Genomic DNA, 23,550 nt, shown 5'->3' on the forward strand with positions numbered 1-23,550 from the left:
AAACAAACAATGAAGGATCAAAGAGATTTAGAATTTTAATTGAATCTGCCTTAATGTATTATGTAATTCATTTATTTTATTTAGACGTATTGGCTTTAAAAATTGAGCTTGAAAGGTGAAGAACACATTCTGGTGTACCTAAGGAATTTATTAAACAATTTTAGAAAGGTATCGCGTGTTTTAATATAACCACTGAGATCATATATATACAATGCGATTGATACACTGAGTCAGGCATTCCACAGATGCTGTAAAGATACAGGCTGATTTGTAATGTATTCAGCTTAATATTAAACATGCATATTAAAATGATTTATTATCAAAGCCGATGTTGACTAAAGAGTTGGGAAAACACTTTGAAGTAAACACTTCAGGTAAGCACGTACTGCAAAGGCTAGAATGTTTTTTTAAAAAAAACGTGCATATTCACAATCCAGTATGCCTGCATGCGAGGAGGCAGACCACCAAGATAATAAGAGAAAATAAAATAATATAGGGAGCAACTGAAATGAATTTGCCCCTCCTGAGAGCTGCTCTTTGCAGCGGTCTGACACGGGAGATACAAGGCTGCCATTATGAAACAGAAGCTCGGCCAAAGTCTCTTAATGACGATGATCCTGAAAAAAATAAATACACCCCTCCACAAACTCTGTCCGGGGGGGGGGGGGGTGACATCTGATTCACGCAGAGATTGCGGGAGGACATGATAAGCAATCTGCGATGAACCCGTATGAGATCTGACCATCCTTAAAAGGAGCGAAACAAGAGTGAGCGTAAGACTGACTGGAATGAAAGTGGAAGCTTTAATGGTGCCGTTGGGCTGCCTTTGCTCTCAGCTTGACTGAATCAGCTGTGTGGGGAGCAGGTCAGTACTGATGCTCTGGTCAGGCCCAGAGCATTATGGGAAGTTCTCCGTATAGATGCCGGGCTACAGATGCTGTCCACTCACTTCCTGAATTATGTCACGTTGTTAACGCGATCAGCTTTCAGGACCTGGTAAGGACATCGGTTTCGTATAAAATAATCCAACAGAAGTATTATTCCCATGGTCATCATTTAATTTCTGTCTGCGTTTTAGCTATTCGGTGTTTAGGCTAATCGCTCATGCCCTTTAAAAGTCGGTCTTCCTGAGATAACTTAAGGTTGCGTTTTTACTTTGACTCTGTTTGAAATTAATTATAGAAACCTGGTTCTTGCTGCTTAGCTCAGCAAAACCGAGCGCCGGACAAGGTTAATCTGGATGTAAGAAGGACGATGCCAGCTATCGCATAATATCATTTACATCACAGCGAGCACAGAGCAGTAGCAGACAAATGAGCCTGAGGGAACCCTGAAGGGCTCTGGGACAAGACCATGTGATCAGAGGTGGTTCGGAGAAGCGCCGGAGCTTCATTTGGTCGATTCCTCTACCCAGAGCATATAGTGAGAATATGGCTTAAGAGGAAGAGTCATACAGCAAACAAAACAAGTCTTTCATCCACAATGAATGAAAAATTGTTCTTTTTCAAAGGCACTGAGAGAAACTCCAGCAGTGAAACATAAATGAGGGCCAAGTCCAGAGTTATAACACACACTTAAACCAACAGGCATCCGAAACAAGGAACAGAGGACACAAATCACAGCGGATGAAACAGGGCTGCCTAGTTTATACTGCAGAGAGGGATGTGGTCAGGCGTTTGTGCGTGGGTGCGCGTGTCGCGCGCACCTTTATTTTATTTTTCATTCACCTGACCCCAGTCATTGCGCATGAAATGGGAACCACACGAAGGCAAATACAACATGACACAAACATATGCGGAATATAATCACTGGTGTCTACAGTTAAATATTTGGCCGGTGGGGAACAGAGACGCTTGAAGATAAGAGGCAGGCAACACCGGCTTCTGTGATTCTGCCTTCCCTTGTGATTTCAGCGCGATTGTTCTTGTTAAAACACAGATTTCTCCACTTGATAAACGGCAGTATCAGGTGGCAGGTTGAAATTTATCAGGCACATTTTTTTGCATATGCAATTTTTATCATGCAGTTCTTTCTGTATCAGAGGATCGCTCAAGAACCTTTTCAAGGTTTGTGTCTCTGTAGATTAATTAAAATATCATTTTGGGTTTTAATGTGCAGGTCAGTGGTCTTTGGGTTACTGGAGGGAAACACTTGTTTGGTGGTGTTTAAAGCCGTTATTACAAAACTGGAAATATTACCATTTTTTCTCTCCTTCTTATGGACTTCATGAGGTTTCTGAGTAACAGAAGAGCGGCTTCCATGTGGGTAAGGATGCACTGGAGCCTCGACATTCCAGGAATCCGGAATACCGACGTAAGTGGTGCTGACTCTATGTTCCCATGGCAATGACCCCACATTCTGTAGAGGCTCTCGCAACTCCTTTGCCCCCCCCCTCCCGAATGAGCCCCCTCGTGAGCCCCTCAGGAGCCCCCGAATGAGCTAAATTATATCTGATGGATCTTTATAAAACCATCTCTATCTCCGCAGCTGCATGCTGGAAGGCTATTGACAAAATGATTATGGCCACAGCACTCAGAAATTGGAGTAAAATATGTATGTTTTTTTTTTGTGCTATACTCTTATTTCTTTACTTTGTATTTGGACCATGTTTTGGTTTGTTTGTTTTCACCTGGGGGGATCTCTGCTTCTCCGGTCCTCATTGATGGGCTCTGTGAGCAGTGGCTCACGGTGGAGTCTTTCGTCTCGCTCTGCCATGTGGATCGCTGAAATGTGTTTTGTGACCTGGCGATAGGCTTTGCTCTCCATGGCAAATAAAGGTTAACTGTCAAAGGTAATGTGCTCGGAGCGCAGCGGCAATAATTTACTTTATTGCCCATTTAGATTCTATAATTACCAGCCATCCTGCTTTATGTCCGTAATGGACATTTTGGCATGAGCTTAAGTTCTGTCCTTCCTCATTCACCATACCATACTATACCATACTATAACATTCCATGCGATTTTTTACCGTACTATAACATGTCATATAATACAGCATCATACTATAACATGTCATACCATACCATACAATACCATACTATAACATTCCATGTGATTTTTTACCATACTATAACATACCATATAATACAGCATCATACTATAACATGCCATACCATACAATACTATACCATACTGCAACATTCCATGCGATTTTTTACCATACTATAACATACCATATCATGTAATACAGCATCATGCTATAACATGCCATACCATACCATACTATACCATACTATAACATTCCATGTGATTTTTTACCGTACTATAACATGTCATATAATACAGCATCATACTATAACATGTCATACCATACCATACAATACCATACTATAACATTCCATGTGATTTTTTACCATACTATAACATACCATATAATACAGCATCATACTATAACATGCCATACCATACAATACTATACCATACTGCAACATTCCATGCGATTTTTTACCATACTATAACATACCATATCATGTAATACAGCATCATGCTATAACACGCCATACCATACAATACTATACCATACTACAACATTCCATGAGATTTTTTACCATACTATAACATATCATATAATACAGCATCATACGATAACATGTCATACCATACAATACTATACCATACTACAACATTCCATGTGATTTTTTACCATACTATAACATATCATATAATACAGTATCATACGATAACATGTCATACCATACAATACTATACCACACTATAACATACCATACCATGCTAATCCAAGTCATGCTATGTTATTCCTGCCTATACATTATACTTATATCTACCCAAAGCTTTTGTGTATATGTGTGTGTGTGGTACTCCATGTAAATTAAACTGGGCAACATTTTTAAGATCAAGGTTATGTTTCTACTCTTTTTTTTTTTTTTTTAATCCTGGGACAACCCCCAAGTGCCCTTTAAGTGTGTAATTCATAAAAGGCTGCCATTGTCCTTGCATGCCTGGCAGACAGTTTAAAGAAATTGAAGGAGATCAAATTTAGTGCAACCTGCTTTGGGTGACCACTTTATTTTGAAGTGCTTCATTACCATGTCAGTGGGGCTGGATATCTTCATTTGGGATGCTACATATCCCATTTATCACAGATAAGACTCTGGTATAAAGCCAAACCCCCCAAAAAGGCTCAACTGCCAGTTAAATGCTTATTTCCAGTGAGTCCTATATGATCCCACCTCTGTGAAACACTGTTCAAAGCCTCACGGTTGTAAAATGACGAAATCCCAGTATGAGGGCCTTTCGTTTGGGCCCCTGAGCAGCCATTCAACCTGAACAGATTCGGTGACGCTACTGAACCGTTTCCAGTATAAAAATGTTAGTCATATATGTCCCTTTGGAAAAATGCTGTGCGATAATGTAGCTGTTGCGGAGATGCAAAGGGATTAACATCTGGCCTTCTTGCATTTTTTTTCTGAGCATTGGTTTATAAACTGTCAGGAAATGGGTTTAGGACATTAATTAAAAGGAAAGAGGGATTTAAACTATTTTTGGCTCGTTTGCACAAAATCTGTCTGCGTAAATTTCTTCAACTGTAAACCAGTTTGACTGTTAACTGACCAGATGCCTGGTCTGTGTTCTGTTCTGCATGTGCTGCTGCAATGTGCTCCGGTTCATGCGGACCTCCTACCCCATCATCAGCCTGACCCAGACCTGCCAGGGTTGAGTCCTTCCCAGTCACCTGTCAGTATCCAGCATCACCTGTCAGAGCCATACAGCCACACTGATGACATACAACACAACACTCAGAGCTCAGAAGACCTAGCATGATGTAACTGGTGGACCACAATTGGGGTGGATCTATCTTCCATTCAGAACTTAGCTTCATGCATCTCAGTATTTATTATCTCTTCTCAGAAATGAAAGATACTCATAAAGGCAAAAGTATTACACTGTGAGTCTGAGTAAATACCAAATGAGTAAGGCAAGGCTCAGTCCCTCAAAAGCATGTGAGAGAAACCAGCCTCTGAGATACAAGCGTAAGTCAAGCCTGCCTTGTCCCTGAAGATCTTTTACCTCCCTGTCCTAGTGGTCACTTGCAAGGCTGAGGCAAATGAACATGCAGTAATAAATCTGTATTTAATCCTTTTCCCATAATGCTCTGAGCACTGAGGGATAGCTCCTACCAAAAAATAGCTCTAGCATTTTGGATCCCGTTATTGATGGTTTAGGTGTGGGTATTTTATGGTTATACTTCAATTTTATCCATAGGTATGGGTGTAATGCATGCTCTGATGGGCAGGTGATCAAGCTAATTAGTCATTACCTGGAATGACAACTACCTTCTTTGCAAGGTCATATTCTGATTGAAGAACCTGCGTGAAATGGGCAAAATGTGTCAGATATGATTAACATGGTTCTGTATACTGAAAAGGCGCTCTTAATTTCATTATATATGTGTGTGCCTCTGTGTTCATCCACATATAGCACCTTTAAGAAGACCCTAAAATTATAAAACAAAGCAATCTAGCAGTTAATTGAAATAGTCAACCGAATGACAAATTAATTATCCATTTTATGTTTTTCTTCATGAAGTATTTCGATGCGAAAGTCATACACTTAGAGTGGACCAAAAGGCATATGTGTGTCTATATACACAAATCCTTGACATTGTTATGGAATAATTTGACCAAGCTGACTCATCGCAATTTTTACAGCGCTCAAAGGTCTGAGCAACCTTCAAGCCATGTAGTCCACCGGCTCCATAAACCACTGTCAATGTGCCCACGAGAAGATGAGATGTTTTAAATACCAGCCATGATAAAATTATGAACCTTGCCTGATACCCCCCCGAGTCTGGATGAGCACTGCAGACCTCCTGTTGTGGCTTTTCAATGCCCCTTCAAAACGCCGATAATATCCTTTGACCAACAAGCTGCTAGGCAGGCAGATAAGTGTGAGCTGACCCTCCCCCCCCCGCCCCCCTTGGAGGATCTTAATTATATTTTGTATCCGTAAAGGTTTTAAACTTTAAGAAATGAACTAGAGAAGACCAAGAGAGCTCCAGGTGGCGTGTGTTCACCAAGCTGTAATGTTTAATGAGAATCTCAGCAAAGGGCTCCTAAGTCTCATTGCATATATTCCATATCTGCCATTTTCCATTTCCTACCTCCTGTGTCCAGCTACTGTCTGCCAAGCGAAGCCGCTTTAGGTGCATTACCTATTGTTCGGGATTTCCCCATAGGGTTTCCAAAGCATGATCTGCTTTCCTAAAAAATACTGATGAAACAGGAGTACATTTCAGCAAACATATGGTGGCTGAGACACATTCTAATTTCTGAATACATTACCTCTCTGTTTCCACTTGGCCATAGGAAGACACCTTAGCCAGGAATAATGCGAATAACAGTACAATGTGTAGTACTGTCTCTTTAAGGCCTGATGACTTGTGCCTTCAGAGATGCCTGTTTGCGCACCCCTGATGTACTGAGATGTTATTTTTGCACTTGTAGCCTTCCTGCTAGCTTCATCAAGTCTGGCCTTTTTCCACAGATCGCTCTGATTAACAGTGTGTTTTTGGCAACAGCCCTGCCTAACGACTGGATGCTTCTTGTTCATCACGCCATCCGCTGTAAACTCTAGACACTGCAGTACGTGAAAATCATAGGAGGTTGGCTGCTTCTGCGATGCTGGAAGCACCACGTCTGGCAGGAAATCAGTATTATGGGTAAAAACCCATAGATCACACGTCTTAGCACTTCTAATGCGTAGCTGTGCAGTGACTGAACCTCTTGATCGTATATATTCAGCTGCAGCCTTGTGATTGGCTGTCGGGAGGAGCACGCTGTTCGCATTAACGAGAAGTTGTACCAAATAAACTGGCCCCTGAGTGTATGTCTGATAAACGTGAGTAGGGAAGGAAATTAGAAATGAAGGCCTGGCAGGATGTGTAAGGCTGATTTGTTTTGGTTAATCTGTCCTCCACTGAATTTTACACACTTCATTTCATGGTTCCTTCAGGCTTTGGTTGTCCAGGTACCAAGCCTTGGGTTCTTACTGATGATATAGTAGGAAAATTTTTAAGCACATGCTCATTGAGGATATTCTGAGATTTCATGTATTTTCGCAGATTTTCTACACCTGGTCTTGAAATGTGGAATTGTGTCACCTTACGTGTGATGCCACACTGAAGATTATAACGTGTTGGATTTAAGGTCCCCCAGTCTAAATGGACTTTATCTTCATTCACTTACATTTCACCCAGACTACCTTAAATCCAACAAGTGATCCAGCTAAGCAAGAAATCCTGCTTCGGGATGCTGGCCCTGGATATATAAATTATTATATAGAAATAAAAAGAGAAAATGATGGTATAAAGAACACCATTAAAGGCTTTCGCTGTCCTTTTTCAGTACTTCATTATGTGGTGTCGTATTTTTTTTCCTTTGGACAGGTGCAATGTGGAAAAGGCATTTTGAAGATGTTATTAAACAAGTAATTACAGAAAGAAATCACCTAATCAAGAAAACAGGTAGATATACATGACATGGGGTGACATACAAAACAACACTGATGATCTACAAACATCATGATGTCATGCCTCTGAAATGGAATTTTCTGGTTGTGTGCCAAGAACAATTAGGAAGGTTTTTTTCCATTTCCCCATATTTTCTCCTTTTGCTACTAGACAGATAAACTGACCATACATATCAGTGTGGACAGAGACTGTTAAATTGCTCTTATTACTATATATATATTTAAAAAATGAGTCGACATAAGAATAAGGGCAGTGTAATGGCTCATCAAGCAGCACTTTTACCACGTACCTCCCAGTTAAGGGGCTCAGCCCCCCACCCTTGAATGTGTTTTTCTTTTTTTTTTGCATACATTGGTGTCCTGTCATAGTGACAGACGTGGGTTTACAAGGGTGCCCCCAAATTAATCATGTGCACCCTCAGGTAGAAGCCAATGACTCCCTGACTGCAGCACCGATTTCACTAATTTCAGACGGACCCACGGTGATTTTGTTCTGGATCCAGTGCTCTGCCCGTTTTTATTACCCGACAAAGATAGCTTCCAAGCGGTAAAGTGCACGCGTACATCGACATCACATCACGCATCTACAATGTTTGAAATTGTTTGCTACCCTTGTGTGTTAACATGGTTTATCTTAAATGTTATTCAAATTTTAACTCGACAGTATATATTTTTTTCCTCTCTGAGACTACTTTAAATACAATAAATAACAACTAACAAGATTTATATTTCTGTTTTGCCTGGATCTAAACTTGTTTACATTTTTTTATATATATAAAATGCTGCTACCACACTGAAAACTATAGGCAGCAGTTTCTGGCAGCATAAAATTATGTGTAAAAACTGCTACCCCCATTTAAAGTCTAGGATAGTTATTTTGATAGAATAAATCCTTATACAAATGTCCATACAAAACTACGGGTGGGGTATATTGGCAAAGTGGCAAAAACCGACAGATATAACAGAAAATTCTGGCAAAGGCAGCAAAAAATGACAGAAAGACCAGCACTGCACAGTTAAGTGGGTTGGTGTTTCTAAATTGCCTGTAGTGAGTGAGTGTGTGTCCTGTGATGGACTGGCATCTGAAATAGCCAGTCTTGAGCCCTCTGCCTTGTGCCCTGTGGCTCCTGGGACGGGCTCCAGGCTGGGCAAGCAGTTCAGGGAGATGAATGAATGGAGCCTTAGAAGAGAAAAAGTCCCAATAAAATAGGCAGAGATTTTTTTATAATGGGTATGAAGCTTCTGCCATTTCTGTACAGAGTATCTAGTTAGCAGTTTTTGGACAGTTATAGCGCCGCAGCTTTTAAATTGATATTTAAAAGTTTGTTTTCCCTCCACATACCTCCATTTTTCCTGTTATCCTTTTGTCTTTTTTCTGTCCCTAAAGATGCTTCTTTTAGATAAAAGCTAAAATTGATTTTTGCCAAAGTTTGTCGTTCCTCTGAAGCAGAAACGACAGTGAAGAGGCAAAGTGTTGCAGGCATGTTGTCTCACTTCGGGCGCCCGCCGGTTTGTGGGTCACATTATAGGAGGGATGCGTGACACGGTAGCTGCAGCTCACGGAAGAAGAACAGGGTTAAGTGCATGAAATTGCCTGTCTCCAAAGTCGGTCATCCCGGCGAATTGGCTGAGCGTGCAATTTCCCCCAGGCACCGCGCTCGGGGTTAGCGCCCTGGGATGAAGGGTGCGAAGCCCCAGGGTGCGCACACATCCCTCAGATCCGAACCCGAGCAGAGCGCCCGTAACGTCCCCCGGTAGATCCCGACCAGACGCTGGCATTTATCCCGATTCAGCACCTGTGGCCAGAGACTATGCAGTAATGAAATGTCTCATCGGCCCCGTCCGTTCGTAAGAGATGACTCGAGAGCTTAACTTAATCCTGGCAGCACAATTAAATATTCCGCTCGCTGGCATCATTATCTGAGCACTTAAAATGCAAATTAAAAGACAGGCAAACTCCTGTAATGCTCCCCGCTTCTCTCGTTTACAGCGTCGGGTCGGGTGGGGGGAGGAATCCGTACGCCATAATGTGAACAACTGCAGGGCTTGGAGCTGGTGTCCGACGGAAGCCGGAAAAGCAACGCCAGTCGCTCCCATTTCAGTTTTTCCTCTGAGGATTCGAAAATGGGGGGAAAAAATATAATGTCTGTTTCTATCCATTTGACCAGCCAAAGGCACATCAACTTTTATATTTATTTTTTTTTTTACCCTGAATGCAATCATTTCAGAATTGATTTTCATGGCTGAGAGAGAAATAATGGGAATTCTTCTAATGTAGAAAATGTATGTGTTCCTTTTGGTTAACCAATATAGACTATATTTCAGGCTTGTCAGATGGAGAGAAAAAAAATCTCCCATCTTAGCCAGCCCTTTTTTCCTGGTTAGAAATGACAAGTTATCGTTTTAAGGAATCAATCGTATAATTTTATTCTTTGCTTTGGGAAGCAAGTAAAGGCTTTTATTTATATTTTACCTTTATCTATGTTTAGGGCAGAAATCTGCACGGGCAAGTGAATCATTTTTTCGCATGGCACACAGCAAATCACAAAAGCAACCACATTCTGGGTGTAAATTACCCGGTATCAGGCAGTATAAGTAGGTTGCAGATTATTATTTGCCACAAAGCTACGATGGGATGCTGAATTTTAGGTGATTTCACCTGTCGCAAATCAGGGCTGACACAGCAGTGGTGTCCTATAAGAGCCATCAAAGGTATCTATCTTGTATCTGCCCAAGGTATCCACCCCGTATCTGTCATAAATATCTGCCGTGTATCTGTTGTAGGTATCCATCATGTACCTATCAGAGCTATCTGTTATGTATCTGTCCCAGCGATCCATCCCGTGTCTGTCGAGAGGGTCCGTCTTGTCTCTGTCATGCATCTCTCCTGGGCATCCATAACGTGTCTGTCAGAATCATCTGTCATATACACGATGTCGCCGGTCTTTGGCCGGAAATCTGCAGGCCTCGCATTGTTTGCATTTCCCTCCCATTCTGCAGAAGCAAAATTTAGGTTTGCCCTAAATGCTCCCTGGAGCCCTGCAGGGGGCCCGTTGTAGGGGTTGAGGCAGCCGCCACAGACAGTGGACGGCATCACGGACAGCGATGAACCCCCAGCCGCTTTCCTCATTCATCATTCCCCACCTCCTCTGCACCGCACTGCCGTTACCGTCCATTCCGTTTCTTATTACCCTGGAGACAAGTCGTTGGTTATCAATGGCGCTCCAAGCACATGGATGAGAGCGATTATTGATTGACAGATGATAAGGAGGCGTGCTAGCCATCGCTCAGACACCTCTGTCCCACCATTCGTGGGAATCCGAAGTCATAAATCATTAATTTCTGTTTGCACAGCTCATCACGCACCTTCCTCCGACTGCTAAATGGACTCTGGGCCGGCTCCAGCGGCGTGGACGAAAGCAGGCCGCGTCAGACAACTTTGAAAATGTCTCCGAAGCACACCTGAGGTTAGTAATTCACAGAGGGTAGATCATTCTTAAGTCGCCGGGGCTGTCATGACTACGAACCAAATATATGCCCCAGAATACACTTAAAATGGATTTGATAAATGCAAGAAAGGGAGAAATTGAAAGGCATTAAAGCGTAACCATTTTATCACCAGATGTTCCCAAATTTAGACATGTTTGTGTCATGCATGTCAATCAGAGGGCATTCCTCGCTGAGCAAGTCCCGCCTCTGACGAAAGCCAGTGTTTGTGGAGGTTCTGATTTGCACATGTTAAACAGTCCAAGTGTCAGAAACAATTAGAGGCATGAAGCAGGGGGTAGCGGAGGAACTGATCCTGAACTTAACACTGACACGACTGAGTTACGCCTTGTTAAATCATTGTCAGGGAAAATCCCGAATAATACAGAGTGTCAAATAACACCACAGTCACTCTACGCTTCAACTCTCTCTCTCTTTTTTTTTATTATTATTAGAAAAGGTCATTTGCCCATAACGTTGACCAAAAAATATCAGTCAGCTTTCAAACTACACAATGTGGATGTGGGAGGCAGGGATATAATGAGGGAGGGAAATCATTTAAAAATTCTTTCACGCTTCCTGACAGATTGAGGGAAGAGATGACTGAATTTCACTCCAAGAGTAAACAGACTTTGTCCGTGCCGGGAAGGGAAACTCACGGACAGGGCTGGCCTTTATCTGACAAGCGCCAAAAAAAATCCCTTTTGGGTATGAAACGAAGGCATTTATTCAACTGTAAGAGCGATACACTGGAAAGAACCTGCCTTCTAAATGGGCACATTAAATAAGAGTAGCTGTTTCTTTTTTTTAATTTTCTTAAATCTACAGCAAGTAGCAAAGCACTCTTTGGGCCTCCCTCCTCCGGGGCCCTGCAACTGGGTGCTAATTGCGCCCAGTGGATGAGGAAACCTGCAGAATCTCCTGTGCTCTGAGGGTTTCTCCTGTTCAGGTATGAGCTGCCAAGCCAATTTTAGATGTTGCCGAGTAACTTGGGGAAGCATGAAGCACAGCTGCTAAGGGCCTGCGCTTGTGTACTGTCAAAAAAAAAAAAAAGATTTGTACCTTAGCTTGTCACTGGTGCTGTACCGTCAAGGGTCTGCCAATTGTATCCTTAGCTGTAGGTAAACGTACCTGTTAGTTTAATTTAAGGTACAGAAATAGACTCTGAGAAACATTCCCAAGGTACAAACAACATTAACGTACCCCTAATTTTAGAAAAATGTTCCTCATAGTCCATTTGTGTACCTTAAAAGGTACAATTACCTACAGATAGGGTACAATCGGCAGACCATTGAGGGTACAGCCCCACTGACAAGCAAAGGTACAAATTGATACTCTTTTTTTTGACAGTGCACAAGCACAGCAGGACAGTGTGTCTGGCAGATTGTGGAATTTTTAAATCTAATAAGAGCCCATTGTTCTTCCCCTGTGTCATTCAATTTGAGAAATACTTGTGCACCACTTACTAAGTGGAGAATTTTGGAGTTAGAAGTCACTGGCTTTCTATTTGGCTCATGGGAGTTTTACTTAAAATGTTCTGACGGAAGAACAAAAAACAAATGATTGGTTCAAAAAGATAACCAATCAGATTGTGGAGGAGGTGGGTCCAAGCAACTAGAGGATGCGGGACAAAGACATCTGATTGGTTGGTCTCACCTCCTCTACAATCTGATTGGTTATCTTTTTTAACCAATCATTTTTTTTGTTCTTCCCTCAGAACATTTTTGTGCAAGTAAAACTCCCATGAGCCAAATAGACGATCAGTCATTATATAGTCAGATTGTAGAGGAGGTGGGTCCAAGGAACTAGAGAAGGTGGGACCAACCAGCCACAGGCTTCCATTTGGAGGTGTTAGCCTTCCTTCTACCCTGAGATTTCTGTGATAGGTCTGCAAAACTCTAATGAATAAGCCTTATAGAGCATGCACAGATCTATTTATAGATTTAGAACTCATTCGAGTTATTAAATTACATTAAATCTTTCAGTTAAGCTACCTCTGTTATGTGCTTATAATAAGAGAAATATTAGCACTTATACTATAATGTAATATTACTTAATAATAATGTAATTATGTCAGCGTCATAATTATGGGGTTGCCTGTCTCATCCCCAGTGGCGAACATTATTTTTCCTATCCATACAGAAAATGGGAGTCTTTTTAAAGGTTAGAGTAAGCTACCTTCAGTGTACATCGACTGGTTGCGTGACTCTATGTATTGCTGTGAATGCACACTGTGAATGCAACACTCACCAATCACCGACAAGCATTATCACTCAAACTGCCAATTACCGACCAATGGCGTCATTCAAACATACTTCCATTCGCCAAAGAGCAGCGCCAGTCAAGCATGCCTCCATGTGCCAACCAGCAGAGTCACTCAAACATCATGCATCCAATCACCAACATGCAGCATCACTCAAACTGCCAATCGCCAACCAGCAGGATTGCTCAAGCACACACCTAATCATCAAGAAGCATTTTTTGGCCTGTAGGTTTGTGTGAGAATGAGACATGATGTCATCTAATTTTTTAAATGGAATCAATTATTCATGCATAACTAATTAGACTAATTGTTCCTTTTTCTTAAACTTTGATCAAAGACAGGAGAAAAATATTTCTCTTCTCAGAATTTCAGAGAAGCCTTTAATATACAGAGTACATTAAATTCCTTCAGCTATTTTCATCGCTGTTTTTTTCAGTCAGATATAATTTTCTGCACCCATTTAGCAGTCTTAGTTTTAGTGAAGCCCTATAACATTTTGTGGATGCGTGCAATTGAATTTTTTATCAGAGCACATTCCATTCAAAGGTAATTATTTTACTCACATATCATCATTATGGCATAGGATTGGACTATTTATATGTCATATCTAACGATTCATCATGCTGAAGGCGATGCAGAAATCTAGAATGAACTTGTAAAAATTGTTCCTGTTTAGTATCTAATTTCCAAAGCCCTGCACATTGAATCATCACTGCATGATTACCTGACTGGCTTCGAGTCAATCCTGCCCAACAATGCAAATGTCACTGTAAGACAGATTTAAGAGTCATTGTCTATTGCCGAGCAGTGAAAACACTGGTAAACAAAGTAAGCAACCATGGACAGTTGGAAGGCGACACTATAGTGTCTGTAGAGAAACAGATGGCTTAGGTTGTGCTGGAATGACATACTGTCAGCAGTAGGCGGAGCCTTGCTCTGCAAAGACCCGCAGTGTGTCCTGGGCCTTCCAGAAAAGACCCTGAAGGAATTGGACTTGCTCCCCAGTGCAGGACGCCCTCTGGCCTCGACAGCACAGCATGTCATGGAACAAGAAGTTCTGGATTCCATCACGCACCTTTGCCGTGGAGCAGCTGGCTGCCCCGGAGCGAGCAGGGCCCACGGAAGGCGCCCACTTAGGCCCCCACCTTGACAGGGCCACGGTGAACGCTGGAGATTCAGCACCAGGTATCTGGCCATGTCCCGGCAGGAACAGTGGCACCTCACTCGGCAGCTACGTGCAATGCCACGCTGCTTTCCGTCCACCAGCTCTATCGGAGGTGGCAGGCACAGGTGTGTCGGCTGTGCGGATGGATCCAGAAGGTTATTCGCCAACAGATGGTGACGGGTGCAGGCGGCACGCGCAGCGAGGCGGCAGAGCGCCGGGATGCCAGCAGCGGGTGTCGGCCAAAACCGAGGGGGGGGTGGCGGCGTGCGCCGAGGTCACTGACTCCTCCCACCACAACCTCCATCCCATAATGACCTGATCTTACCGTCTTCACCGTAGTACATAATCTCAGGAAATGGGGGTGTAAATCCCTGCACCAGAAGACATTCTCGTGCTCACAATGGCAATGAGAAGGTCTGTAGATTATCGCCCCCCCCCCCTTTCACTGACTCTGAGCGTGATCATAGAACATACAATGCAGTTCCCCCAAGAACTCTTCTTTTTTTGGTCAAAATATATACATATTTGAATCATAGCCATGATTATTGTATAATTTTAAGAAAAAATATAGTGGCTTTAATTTGTCAGTGACAGCCTTAATTTCTCCTCTTTATGTGCCCCCCCATTTTCCTATGCCCCCCTCACCCCCCATGCCCCCCACCCCGATAAATGAAAACGCCACCTCCGTAGACCCCCCCCCATGTTCGTACGGTTGCTGCACGCATAGCAATTCTATAACTATTGTTGCCTCTGCTATTACAAATACTTATGTACTTCTACAGCAGTTAAGTACTGATATATTACCGGTTGTGGTAATAGTAGGAGCAATAGCAGCAGAAGTATAGCCAGAGAACACAGACTGGGTTTTGACAGCTATGGGTTTTAAACCAAATATATGATCATTAATATTAATGAAGAGGGAGGGGGATGGGGGGAGCAGAGCAGCGCTGGCGAAGAAATCAGAGTTTATTGAGTTTAATATTGTACCCTCTTCCCATACCTCGTATTTGCTGCTCATTTCCTTCCATGAATACTAATGTTCTGTTGGTCTGGCTGCCTTTGCGTAGCATATTTGATTCTGGTTTTCCAAAGCGCCCTTTACAATTTGGTTAGCCCGTCCTGCCCTGTGTCATGTGGTTATGAGCCTGGTTAAGGGGCCCATATAGACTCGTACGTAGTGTCCAGGCCCAGGATGGCGGCCCAATGACCAGCAAAGCCGGCTGGGTCAGGGACAGCTTCACACGACACTGGGAAATGACATTTCAAATGCCTTTGTCGTCCTCGTTTGAAATAATTACCTTGTCAAAAATATTTTAGGTGACACTCAGTTACCCGGTGCGGGCTACACCATGCCAATGAGACCGGAACACTTCCAAATGGTTATCGCAGACCCAGCACAGCCAAATGGCTGCCATCACATTTAATGAAACCTTTAATTGCTGAGGAATTGTAGCGTTTTCAGCCTCACCCATGTGGAGGCTCTTGACTGATTACCTGCTTGCCTCCCTGTCTAAGCAAATTGATTGTGCGCTGTATTCGTTAGGATTCTGCTGTTTCATGTTTACAAGGGCCTGCTAGGACGCCTCGTTGCGATGTTATGAGAGCGCGTTTTATTTATGTTACCCACAAGCGGTGCAAACAAAATTAAACGCATAAGATGTCGTTCATCGATCATTCAGTAGACTAATAGTTCGGATCAGTCGAATTAATCTAATTTTATTGTTAAACTATAACACATTTACTGGTGGGAATTCAAAAAAGGAATAATAACTCAAAATATTACTTCCTGGGGCCAAAATTTCAGAATGAGAAATTTACACTTGGGTATAAAACAAATAATTTAATAATCGCTTGTCTCAGTTTTTATCATCAGGTGATGAACTACTTTTTACCAGTGTGAGAGTTTTTAGAAGAATTTTAGGTACCACTTTACAATAGGGCTCCCTTTTGCCACTTGTAGTAACTCATAAAAAAAAGAAAACTATGTTATGACTTGTTTAAAATTGTCTATTAATAATTTATAAAGTGTTAAAACCTAATTAATAACCGGATTATACAGTAAACCATTCATAAACTCTTTATATAGGTAGCCTTAATGTAAAGTGGCACCGAATTTAAATGTAATGCAACTTTAGAGTAGATCCACCATTTCTTAATATTTAGAATTTTACAATAAGGTGTTAAACAATGTTACATTAAATTTTTCATTGGTGGTATGTTTGTACAATTATCATGTAACTTATACAATACTGATTTTACCACACTGCATCATTGACTGATTTGGGTGTTTGGGTTAACATAACAATTCTGTTATCATAATTATTTTTAGGCGATAAATAAAGTGTTTTTACCAAATAGACGACATGACATGAAAATCCTCAGACCGACTGGCACCAGCCTGAAGGAAAGGAGGAATGGGCATCTACCAAAAAAAGGCAGTTTTACCGACCCGTCAAGCACCTGTGAGAAGCAGCTGGCTGCCAGCAGTGAGGATCATGTCAGCTAACGGATTGAAGCTTAAGGTGGTGACTGGGGTATTTCTCTGTGAAAAAATATCAAAGCGGTGCTGTTGTCTGTCTTGTACAAACATCACTTACAAAACTGTAATATCAGACAGAGAGGGAAGAAATGCAAAAAAATAAATAAAAAAAGTTCTGAGAGATTCTCCCTGGATTCTGTTTGTATTTGACACGGGCTTTTTCCCAGGCGAAACGGGACAAAACCCGGAAAACAGCAGACTGGTCGGACCAAAACGCATTGCCAAGCTCGACCTTGAGTGCCTCACATCAAGAAATCAAGTGAGAAACTTAAATACAATCACTGGTATTAAAAAAACATAAGGATGGGGTCGCCTTCCTTATCAAAAATGGATTTTCACCAGAGATCTGCCCGACAATATGACTGACAAGTGTAGCACAATGAGCATTGTGTTCCCTGCATGAAAAGCCAGACAGAAGCTAATTCTGTCGAAGGCTCTGTGCTAGTCTGCATTTTGATCTCTAAATGTGATGGGCCGGATCTGCTGGTATTGTTGATACCCATTTCACTCCCCCTCTGCTGAAACGGAGCACTTTTCTTTTTTTGACAAGTTGCTAGCCGCTATCGTGGCTAGTCCACACCGGGGCCAGTTCCAGGCTCCAGCGCAGGAGGCTACATTATTCAAACATCTCCCCACACCGCAGCCCCTTCTCAAGGCCACTGCCGCTCAAACAGCTCACCGTTCACTCATCCGTGGGCCCCCATCCATCAACATCAACTGCGATGGTGGGGGCGTGGGGGGGCTATATCAGACAAGGGGTTCTTAATGAATATGAGAGTGCCTACATGGAGCTTCCCGTCTGAGCCGCGAAAAACAATGTTCTCCTCCCCCCACCCTTCATGTAGCGCATCGCTCTCAAGAAATCAGCCGCACAGAAGACGTCCACCCCGAAAAAACGTGGAGCCTAATGACAGCCCGTGGAATGAGGCTAGCCGTGGAAGGGCTGGTTCGGAAAATGCGGCACCCATAAATGCACTTTTCTAAGTCTGTTCCGAGCCTGACGCTCATCACGGCAAAGCACCCTCCGGGCTGGGAAGCAAGGGGCCGCGGAGACATTGATTAATACTTTATATCAGGGCTCTTAAAATCTGGCCCTGATTCCAAATCCAGGCCTTGTTTTCAGTTCTCCCAAGTTGTTAGCACTGTTGCCTGGCACCTCTGGGTTCGAGTCTCCGCCTGGGTCACACGTGTGTGGAGTTCTCCCCATGTTGTCGTGGGGTTTCCTCTGGGCATTCCGGTTTCTGGGCTGAGGCTAAGTGGACTTGCTAAATTGCCCGTAGGTGTGCATGTGTGAGTGAATGGTGTGTGAGTGTGCCCTGCGATGGGCTGGTCCCCCTTCCTTGCCTCGTGCCCATTGCTTCTGGAATAAGCTCCGGACCCCCTGCGACCCAATAGGATAAGCGGTTGGAAAAATGGATGGATGGATGATTCTGATTGGATACAGAAGCTTCAAACCGGGCTCACAGGTAAAGGAAGACCGGAAAGTCAGCAGAGCTCGGAACTTGACGAGCGTGATTTGAATCGCTAGCATTATTTAACAATAATGGAAAAAGAAGAATGGGGAGAGCAACTCGACCATCTCAAATGGGAGGCGGAGTCAGCCGTCTGTCTGAAGCTACATAAAATGCATCGAGTTGTCCGTTTGTGCGGCTGGTTTCCATGTTCCATGAAAAAGCAAATAGTATATTATCATCATTATTTTTCAGTATTAATGATTTGATGTTAACTCGTATTTGTGATCTAATTAGAATACTTATGTTATGAAAAATAGAAGTAATATACTATGGAAAATTAAATGCATGCAAGCATTACGCAAATTAATTTGTGTAATGTCTTACATAAGCACTAGCATCAAAGTTTAATTAAAAAATTTCTACTGCAATTAGGTTAAACTACAGACTATTAGATGTGAGAATGAATGCTTAGCTAATGCTAAAGACAGTTGCGTGTAATTAATGCATTCCTGTGCACCGTGTAAATGTTAGCGACAGTGGCCTGGTTTGTTACAGGCTACTTTCATTTACTGTCATGGCCTCGTACTCAGCTGTAATGTCAGTTTATTGAATAAAGGGATGAATAGCTAATATTTCTGTATACAACACAGGAGGAAAAGCATTGTGTATTGTATGTTTGTGGATAGTGTTTATAGTACATATACTGTCTTTTAACTAAAACTCATACAGAAGCGCTGAGCATCCAAACCATGACAGCCACTACATAAAATGATTTACAAACCATTTAACTTCCTGTTGAATTCAGTACGGATTACGGCATTTAAAAATAAAAGCCAAGACCAAAATGGCCTCTCTAAACGCAGGCGGATGGTCGCAAAGATAAAAAGAATGTAGAAATCGGAATAATTATGCATTTCAGTCACGACAGTCATTCTGTTTACTTGGTTTTTGTGGGACTGTCTTTAATATTCTATGTACAAGCTAAAGGTTTGTCAGTTGTGGAAACACTTTCAATTCTGTGCCGTGCACATACATTACAATGCGTGGACAATGCTAATATTTCCCAAGTGCAGTATAATGTGTGTGTAATTTTTCATTTTGGGTTTGATCCAGGTAAACATAAAAACACAATTCAAAGGTAACATCAGCAATGAACAGCAACGAACTTTAGAGTGGAGACCAATTAACGGGACAAAAGCATTTTTTTTTTCACTGTGCTGAAAACATCTCCTGCCACTACGGCTATGTAACAAATAAATCGTCATAAGGTCTTGGACAACCTTCAAGATACCTTCAACATATAATGATGCACCGGGGAACAAGCTGACCTGGATGCAATGTATCTGTCTAGTTGTTTTTGATAAGTCTGCACGCCTACTCGTGCTGAGATGAAGGGAGGCTGTTTGTTTATTGAGAATGCTGTAGCCATGGATTTCTGACTTAACATGTTACACAAAAACTTAATGAACCATCCTGCGGGGGGCGCTATGGAGTGCAGAGTCGTACCTCACAGCTTCACAGCTCGAAGGAGCGATCAGAGTCTCGGCTCTAACTGAGTGGACTTGCAGAATATTAGCTCCCTTTAGAATACACTTACTTCCCTCTCTTAACGAAATGAACTAGGCTTCGGGGGTGTTGAGGTTACACTGGGGTGTTCTTTGATATAGTGTGTGCATGGCAGCGTGCGTTCACTAAACAGATGGTAATGACAACGCCCATTTAAGGAGAAGTAACGCGTTGAATAATTAACAGCGTGCACGCCAGTCACCCCAAAATTTTGCTGAGAGGAAGGAAACATGATATCGGAAATTCTCCACTATGTGTGTCTTTCCTTTGAATGGAAGTTTTGCAGTATGAATGACAATGGTTGCTCATATATAATTTGCTGGTTAGCTTTTTACCCCATATGCTCCTCCTGGCCTGTAATATATATACAGACATTTCCCATAACATTAGCTTACACTGGAAATGGCGTGTTAGCCTACAATGGTTTATCTATGAGATCATCTCAGCTCAGAATGATAAGACATTGTAAGGTTCTGGGATTGGCTATGACAAAGTCGGGGCGGTGGGGGAATGGGTGACGACCTACTGATCCCCAGAACAAGTGTGTCTAGTGGGGTTTCCTTACTCTCCATTTTCAATTCTATTGATGTGGAAACGCGGAAATGGAAAGTTTTACATAAATTAATATATGGGAGAAGGCATTGCGTATTACTTTTGTGCGTGTTTTTTTGTCTTCTGGGTTTCCTGTCTATAAGGAAATGCCGTGCGTGAGAATAAGCAGAGCCTTGGAGAATGGCAAAAATAAGACGCTACGAGGGGTTGTGCTGATGTTTACGCTAGTGCTGACATGACGGATTATTTTACTGCTATTTCTCCACTCATGGATTTACTTGTGCTGCAAAAAAAAAGAAATATGTATGCTTAAAGATTTGTTTCATTAAAAAAAAATACTTTATATGTCAAATAGAGTCTAATTTCTATCTCGATAGCCGGATAGCTGAAGTTAATGGAGTTATTGCCTGCCGAGAGTCTTTTTAGTTCAAGAGTTTATCCAATAATGCTTGAATTGCCATCAGATAAGTGGGATATGGGCATTAATGGAAAAATCCCCATCAGATTTCTGATGTAAAATGTGCCAGGATTAACAATGTCAATTACGGATTTACACACAAATAAGACTGACCAAATGGGAAGCTATTTCTTGATTAAAAGATTTAAACATTTGAAAATCATGGCAGGAGATGACGTTCCAAACAGCCTGCTAATGCGTGATGGGTCCCACCCGTCACTTCAAAATTAGACTTTTCGCAAACAAGAAAGGGTTTTGTCAGTAGTGAAGAGGCGTTGTGGTTCTCCATCAATGACCTCGTAATCCGTTATTTGTTAGATAGGAAACATGTCAGTATGGAGTCAAATTCTAAGCCTATGATTTGGTTAGGTGTCATGGCGGACCCACTGGTGATGCCCAGAATCTACTAACAGAACAGACCCACTGTTGGAAATGGTTCCAACAGCAAAAATATTTCACTGTGTATGACGGTATGTAAAGCGCTATCAATTTCATGCGATAAAATTGTGCATTGAAGTATCATTACCATAAATGCAGACCGATTCGCCATCTGCAGGAACGCCAGATAGCAGAAAAATAAAATAACCCAAACGGACAGCTCATTAATTTCAGTTGTACTTACTAATGCTGCTTTTATATGGTGGAAATTTACTGCTCTGGCAGACTGGAGCGCAGTCCTTATTTGTATCATCTCTGATTTTTTTTTTTTTTGGCATCGTCTTTATTTTTATTGCAAATTACAAAACGCCCAGAGTAGCCTGGAGACCTCGCAGCACACAGACGAACCAGCGGGGCTGTGTTTGCTGTTAGACCTTTTGGGCGAATGTTATGATTGGTGGCCGATTCGTGTCCCGTCAATGTTTTTCCACCAGATCAGCGTTCCGATCGTGATGAATCCGCTGCATTGCCGACGCGACTGACGCACCGAGCTCCTGACGCACCGACCTCCTGACAGATCTGCACGCAAGAGCAAATTTCTTAGTCCTCCTAACCTTGTAGCTTACATTGCAACGTTTGGTCGAGACTTTTATACTGAGTGACTCTGTTTACACGGCCTGATATTTTTATCTCATTCACGAGAGCTTACCACGCATAATTAAAAAGATACCGGGATCCTTATCGAACCAATATATCCGGCTCAGCCCAGGACTAATCAAATAAATTTAAACAATTGTCAAGGTTATAGAGAATTATGAGGTAACAGTGGAGGTTAGTCCATACCCTCGAATAGTTACAGCAAGACTGCAAAACAATCCTGTCCAAAGGTTTGCCTGTCAGAAGCTTTGGACATTGGGGACAGCCAACAAAAAAAATGCTTGCTCGAATTTTACTGTTTAGACATGTCAGGTGAACAGCTGTGCTAGTTTTGTAACGAAATCATGCTAAATTAAGGATAATTTGCAGCCGTAACCCAGGAGGTTACCTTAGAAGCCTCAGAATGAGTCATGGGGTATTTGTCCCTTGAAAATGTAAGCACTGCAGCAGTTATGGTACGTCCCCAGCAATGTATATCCAGGCAGCCCCTTTTAAGTTTACATTCCTGTGAAATTCCGTGTCCTGGAAAACATTCCTGGAGGAGCACAGTTGACCTTCATTACTTTGCAGTGGAGCAGGATGAGTCGGATATGTCGCATATCTTCCCACTGCTTGTGCAGCACGGGGTCACAATCAGCCTGCAGCCTATCACAGGCAGCACCAGGAAGGGGAACACCCCGGGTGGGATGCCAGCCCATCGCGGGCCACACACGTGCACCTCACCGCATGTTTCTGGGCTGGAGGCGGGGACCAAGTACGGAGAAGAAATCCATGCAAGCTCCAAACACACAAGTGGGATTTGAAACCCTCAGGCTGTGCAGGTGCGAGACAACAAACCAAACCATCACTATGCCGCAGAAATAGATGTTAAAATCTGTTCATATAGATAATAAATGTTAATAAATATGTGAAGGAAGGGGCTGAAGGATCCTTAGACAGACTGTGCATCTGAGAGCTTCTGTTCGGTAATTTAGGGTAAATGTCTGTATTTGTAAAAGCTTCATCTGCGAGAAACACAAGACGTCATGAAATATTAGACTGTTAGCTTTTGAATGGAGAGTAAAGAGAATTGAGCAGGCAGTATGTGTTTGGTGAGCATAGAAATGTGACCGATGTCTTTCATTAACGCTAAAGAGAAAGGATTTGGTCAAGGCTTCCCAAAGAGTCCTCTCTGTATTTTACTTTAATGATTTTATTTCTTCCTCTTCTCGACCCTGGAGGGCTTAAATGGTACGGGCCACGTGACATCCAGGCAGGAAGTATAGCTCCTCTTATCCCCAGCAGAGCACAAGCAAATCAATTTATAAACAGCCTTATCAACCTGAAACGAGTGTTGCCATGAAACCGTTAACCCTCTCGTTTCGGGCCCTTCCGCCCTCTGTTTGGTGGTGCGCGATAGTGGGACCCTGAACTTCATTTGTCCTTAAAGAGAGTTTCATTATTCCGGGCCGCGCCGGGCGAGAGTGCCACGCTGCGCTGCGAATTCTGATATGTCATTTCAAAAATTGAATTTTGATAACTGACAATTTGTTCAGCTAGCGAAAT

The sequence above is a fragment of the Brienomyrus brachyistius genome, chromosome 12 (genome assembly GCF_023856365.1).
Source record: "Brienomyrus brachyistius isolate T26 chromosome 12, BBRACH_0.4, whole genome shotgun sequence".
In the NCBI taxonomy this organism is placed as follows: domain Eukaryota; kingdom Metazoa; phylum Chordata; class Actinopteri; order Osteoglossiformes; family Mormyridae; genus Brienomyrus; species Brienomyrus brachyistius.